Source organism: Pteronotus mesoamericanus, unplaced genomic scaffold (assembly GCF_021234165.1).
Source record: "Pteronotus mesoamericanus isolate MK-2021 breed Mesoamerican mustached bat unplaced genomic scaffold, CSHL_Meso_final contig_221, whole genome shotgun sequence".
Classification (NCBI taxonomy): Eukaryota; Metazoa; Chordata; class Mammalia; order Chiroptera; family Mormoopidae; genus Pteronotus; species Pteronotus mesoamericanus.
Genome location: NW_026555092.1, coordinates 4975923 through 4982119, shown reverse-complemented (window position 1 = coordinate 4982119; position 6197 = coordinate 4975923).

Below are 6197 nucleotides of genomic sequence, written 5' to 3'. Positions count from 1 at the left end.
ATTCACTGTTGTCAGAGCTTGGCCTCAATTCAGGGACAGCCCTTGGCAGCTTTCCTAGGATATTTGGAAAATAGCCTTAATTGCATATGATTATTTGCTTCCCAGCCATCCATATAAAAGGTCTTGGGAGCCAGCTCCTAGAGTGCAAGTGTTTGTAGGATGGCTGCTGATACTGCAGTAGGGTCTGCGTGTCACTGTGTGTCCCTCTGCAGCTCTGGCTTTATCTTGATAAGGGTTTTATCAAACTTAGAAGGATAATACCCTCTCGCAATCTTTCTCCTATGTTGTTAGGGTTAAATGAGTTTCTGTGTGTATAGAGAGCATACTTAAAACTGTAGTATGTATTTAGCACTACACATAAATAATGATGACTTTTCATCCACAGATGAGTGAATAAACTGTTTATACTCGTTAGAAATGATTATGCAGCTTTCATGTACCTTGAGTTGATTTATAAATTGGGATCAAGGTGATCAATTGTAGGAATTCAAAATAAAAAAGATGAATTTAAAGAGTTATGGCCATGTAGAGCCCAAAGGAGCAAGATCAAGTGTAGTTTAGTAAAACAGAGGTTCAGACAATATCTAAACATAGGCCCCGGTGAGGCTCATGTGCAGAAGCATTGTTTGTCCTCAGGTTCTTGGGCTCCAGCACTTAGTAAGCAGAGGTTTGCGCCAGTGAGATGGTGCTGATGAATCTAAAACAAGTTCTGAGTTTCCAGGCTGGCATATAAAGATGGCCTGAAGACGAGTTTGGAGTAATGATCCGAGGTGTCCTACAGATGGCAGTGGAGATGGGAGCAGGACTCTGGGAAAAGGAAGAAAAGGGTCTAAGGGGACAATCCCTGTATTAGTTACAACCAGCCATGGGGACCCTCACTTAGTATCAGAAAGTGGTCCTGAGCCATGGTCCAGAAAGTGGTCCATGACAATGATATCACAGACTGAAGGAGATGCACCTTCGAAAATCAGAAGCCCCACCTTTCTACCTCTGACCTTTGGAGAGGCACTTAGTCCTGGGCCTCAGTTTTCTCCTGGATAAAATGAGAAGGTTAAGTTGGGTTAGTTAACTACCTTCTACTCCAAAATTCTTTGCATTTAATTGGGAGGGAAGGAGGAATGGTAGGTGCCCATGGGTTTCTGGGGAGCGTCTGTGTGCCTTTCTGGGCCCAGCTTTTCTCTGTCTTCAGAGTTTACATCCCTCCCAGCAGGGCATCTCCAAGGAGCACATTCCATTCCCTCTGGTTTGAGTGGAAAATAAGGCTTGTTCCTTCTTCCTGAAGCTTTTGTACTTGAACATGGCCTGGCCTCGGTGGAAAAGAGGTTTGAGGGATATGAAGAAGGCCCTTAAATCGACATTTTAACAAGCACCTAGAATGTGGACCACATTGGGCTACATGCTAGCGATGAAAAGAAATGGGGTTGCAGTGCATCGTGCTTATGTGGGAAGGAGGAGGGGAATTGTACATGCTTAGCTGAGAACACTGTTCGCGACCATGTGCTTGTACTAACCGAGTGTTCTTTTGTGGTTTGCTGGAAGGAGTAACTAACTTCCTGTTATTCTGGGAAAGAGAGGTTTCACCCCCCCACCCAATGGCCCTTTGTGAAGGTGTTCTCTTCTTCTATGGGTGTTATTCTCCCAGTGGAGGGTTCTGATTTCCAAGGATGTTTTAGCACCCCTTGTAAATCTTCCAGATAACAGTTTGGCCACCTTACTGCAATTCAGTTGTCTGGATCACTGTTAAATGTGATTCACTTAGGGACAGTAAGACGGTGAAGTCCTGGTTTTGGATGAGAGGTTGCATTAGGTGCCCTGAAGTTCCCCTCCAAATCCAAGACTGTGGTTCCGGGTCTTCTCTACCCGGTTAGATCGCAGGCGCCTGAGACAAGGGGCCATGTTTTGGCCACTCAGGATTCCTCTGAGCTGAACTCCAAGGCCCCAGAAACATTGCTGCCACTTAAGTCTCTTGCCACCTGCCTCTTCGCCAGGTCAAACAGAATGTCCATAGTGTACCTGTGGATGAGGCTTCTGCCCGCAGAAATTGGTATTCTACACTTAGGGGCACAGGGAGGATTTTCTGATTTGTGCAGGAACCCAGATTTTTAAAACTTAGTTGTAGGATTTGATGAGCTACAAGAGGGAGGGCCCCTGGCCCATACCTGGAAAGGCTCAACCTTCTCCCAGTGTGGTCAAGAAGAGGACCTTCCCCATCCTGGGGCACCAAGTCCAACTCGGGCAAGTGGGCTGTGAAACGGATCCAAGGGAAGAAGAAACAGGCCGGAGAATAGCCAAAAACCCATGGCGGTCACCTCAGCAGAATGGTGGGTGTGAGCAGGACCGAGCCTCTGCAGATGCAGGTGGCCTCAGGCTCAAGCTTCCTACCTGTGGCCTTCTGCTCCCCTTACTGGCAGGAAGCCCCAGGATCCCTGGGGTGGGAGAGGGCCTCGGTGAGGCTTCCTGCTAAGCTGAGGTGCTCCTTTTATGTGCTCTTATGGCTCTCTGCGACATAATTCAGTATCTCTATACTCTTGCATGCTCATCACCAAAAGTCTAATTTCTTTCTGTTACCATATATGTAACAGAAATTTTGCTCCCAATTTGCTCCCCTTTCCAGTCCCCTCTTAATTTTTAAAGGAAACTCCACGTTGTTTTCCACAGTGGCTGCACTAATTTACACTCCCACCAACGGTGTACAAAGGTTCACATTCTCTCCAGCACTTGTTATTGCTTGTCTTATTTATAATAGCCATCCTAACAGGTGTGAGGTGATAGCTCATTGATTGTGGTTTTGATTTGCATTTCCCTAATAATTAGTGATGTTGAGCTTTTTTTTTCATATGCCTATTGGCTTTCTGTGTGTCTTCCTTGGAAAAATGTATATTCAGACCTGTCTGTTGTGGCTCAGTGGATTGAGTGCTGGATTGCAAACCAAAGGGTCACTGGTTCAATTCCCAGTCAGGGCACATGCCTGGGTTGCAGGCCAGGTCCCCGGTGGGGGGCATGTGAGAGGCAACCACACATTGACATTTCTCTCCTTCTCTTTCTCCCTCCCTCCTCCCTCTCTAAAAAATAAATAAAATCTTTTTTTTTTAAAGAAAAACGTGTATTTATATCCTCTGCCCATTTTTTAATTGGAGTTTTTTTGTTGTTGTTGAGTTATATTAAGTTGTTTATATATTGTGGATATTAACCCCTTATTGCAAGTATCATTTGCCAACATCATCTCCCATTCAGTAGGTTTCCTTTAAAAAAAAAATTATTTATTTTTAGAGAAAGGAGAAGGGAGAGAGGAAGAAAGGGAAAGAAATACCAGTGTGTGAGAGAAACATCTATTGGTACACACCCTGACCAGGGATCAAACTGGTGACCTTTCACTTTGAAGGACAATACCCAGCCAACTGAGCCACACTGGTTACGGCGCCTTTTCGTTTTGATGATAGTATCCTATACTGTGCAGAAGCTTGTTTAGTTTGATATAGTCCCATTTGCTTATTTTTGCTTTTGTTTCCCTTCCTTTTGGATTCACAAAATCCAAAAATGCCTCTGAGACCAATATCCAGAAGCTTAGTGCCTGTGTTTTCTTCTATGTATGTTATTGTTTTAAGGCTTACATTCAAGTCTTTAATTCATTTTGGGTTAATTTTATGTATAGCATCAAATTGCAGTCTAGTTTTATTCTTATGCATTTGGTTTTACAATTCTCCCAACACCATTTACTGAAGAGACTTTCCTCATTGTATATTCTGGGCTTGTCATAAGTTAGTTGCCCATATATATGCGGGTTTATTTCTGGGCTTTCAATTCTGTTCAATTGGTTTGTTTATCTGTTTTTCTGCCAATACTGTTTTGATTACTACAGCTTTGCAGTATAGTTTGAAATCAGGGTGTGTGATATCTTCAGGGGGTTTTTTTGGTCAGAATTGCTTTGGCTATTTAAGGTCTTCACGCCAAACCCAAACTTTTTACATCCCCATGCTATGCTGCAGGCCCTCACGCATCACAAATGAACTAATCACAGGGCAACTATTTGTTTCAAGTGTGTCCCTAGCTAGGATTCCCCAGAATAGGGACTATGCCTGTCACGTTCCCCACTAGATATCTGGAGGTTAAGAAATCTGTACTGAATTAAGGCCCTGGCCAGGTAGCTCAGTTGGTTAGAGCATCATCCTGATGTGTGAAGGTTGTGGGTTCATCTCTGGTCAGGGAACATACAACAATCAACCAATAAATAAGTGGAACAACAAATCTATATTTCTCTCACTCTCCCCCCGTTCCTCCCTCAAATCAATAAATGAAAATTTATTTAATTTTTGTATTATTTAATACAAAAATATGTACCGTATTGAATCATTATGAGTGGGTGATTCCTGTGGCCCACCTCTGGGGTCTTGCTTTGTCCTCGTTCTTTGTGGACCTCTTGGGAGTCAACCCGTTTTTTCTAGACACAAAGGATGGCTCTGCCCTGGCTCTGCCCAGGCTTTGCAGACTTGCCCTGGAGGTACCCGATCCTTACTGGCGTACTCCTACATCTAAAGGCACCGACTGGTGGCCAGCAGCCAGAGTCAGTCCAGAGGCATGTCGTGTTTGGCTCATGCTGCGTTGTAAATTTTTGTGTTAGTTGATAATGAATTCCACTTGAAAATCTAATTTCAGGTTTATCTTGAAAAACTGGAAGATCCGGCGACACTGGGCTCCTAGTTCCACCCAGACACAGCCGGCTGGCTCTGGGTAGCTGCTGCCCTCTTGAGGTAAGACGTGCACTCTACAGCTCTCATTCTGGACCACTCACTTCTGTTCTTTAAGGACTGTGGGCACCTGCCTGTTGTACGCCTAGAGCTTGCGGTAACTGATACAGATGACTGCCACGCCCATCGGTCAGTCAAACGTTTTTTTAGGGCCGAAGTCCAATCCGTACAAAAAGTATCAGTACAAAAGGTATAATAAACAGTAAACAATATAATAAAAAGTGAATCCCCTCCCTCTGACATCCCCAACTCCTCTTCCACAGACACGCTGCACCTTTATGAGCTATAGCTACGCCCATTGTCACCTCTCATGGGCCAGACACCAGCTGGGCGTCAGAGTCATGGCACTTTTTCAAAATTCAGAGACTCAGGACTCTCATCAGACCTTTGGAGGTAGAATCTCTAAATTTAGAAGCCAGGTGTATAGTTTTTTAAAAAGCCAATGGTGTTTTCTTTTTTCTCAGTGAGGCAGAGACTGCTATACTCAAGATGTGATGTCCCAATCCCAGTTCCTGCTCTTCAGGCCCCCACAACCTGATGGAGTTGGGCCTGGAGCTCCAACCATTGAGACCGCTGCTCACAGTTGTGCTCACTGTACGCTGCATGGGGCACCCAGCCAAGGCGTGAAATCTGGCCATCCCCTGCAAGACACATGTCAACACTACCCCTCCCCCCAGAGGAGCAGGCACCACTTTCAAATTTACCGTATCAGTTATTCAATGCAAATACAGGCAGACCTATGCTATGATGTGGGAGCACAGACAGGCTCTTCATCCTGTAGGCCCAGGGTGGCTTCCTGCAGGAGAGGAGGCTTGGGCCAAGTTTGGTATACGGGTTAGAAGCAAAGAAGGCACACCTCTACCCTGTATTTTTCCGCCAGCTCACCGCACCCCAACAACTCCCTGTGCTTATCAGGGACAAACGACAGGGACACTATAACAATGTACATCAAGGTCCCCGCCATCATTTGGCCTGAGGCTGTTTGGGATGGATTGGCCTGGTATCCAGAAGTACCTGCTTGCAGGAGCAGGGATGCGGGAGAATTGTTCCTTCTGGAAAGTCTCCCGAGGGGCTCTGAAAAGCCCAAGTCCCCCTCTCAGCCGCCTCCGACCGCTGCCAGCCCCCACACTGTGACCCGTCCAAGTACAGAAATTGAAAGTAAGCATTTAGAAACTTTTGTAGCAATCTTACAAGGTCTATTGAATACTAATAAAGCTAGTGTTTTGCATCTTTTACATATATATTTTTTAAATTTTTTGAAGCAAACATATCCTCAAGACTTAATTGGCACATAGTAAAACAAACTATGGAACTTAGAACTGGATCATTGGCCCTTTCTTTTTTTTTTTCTCCTCCCAGTTCAAAAGGCTTGCATCTTTTAATAACCAGCACTCTCTTAGACCTGCAGTTGGGCTCAACGCAGTCAAGCCTCAACACAATCTTCTTCACAGT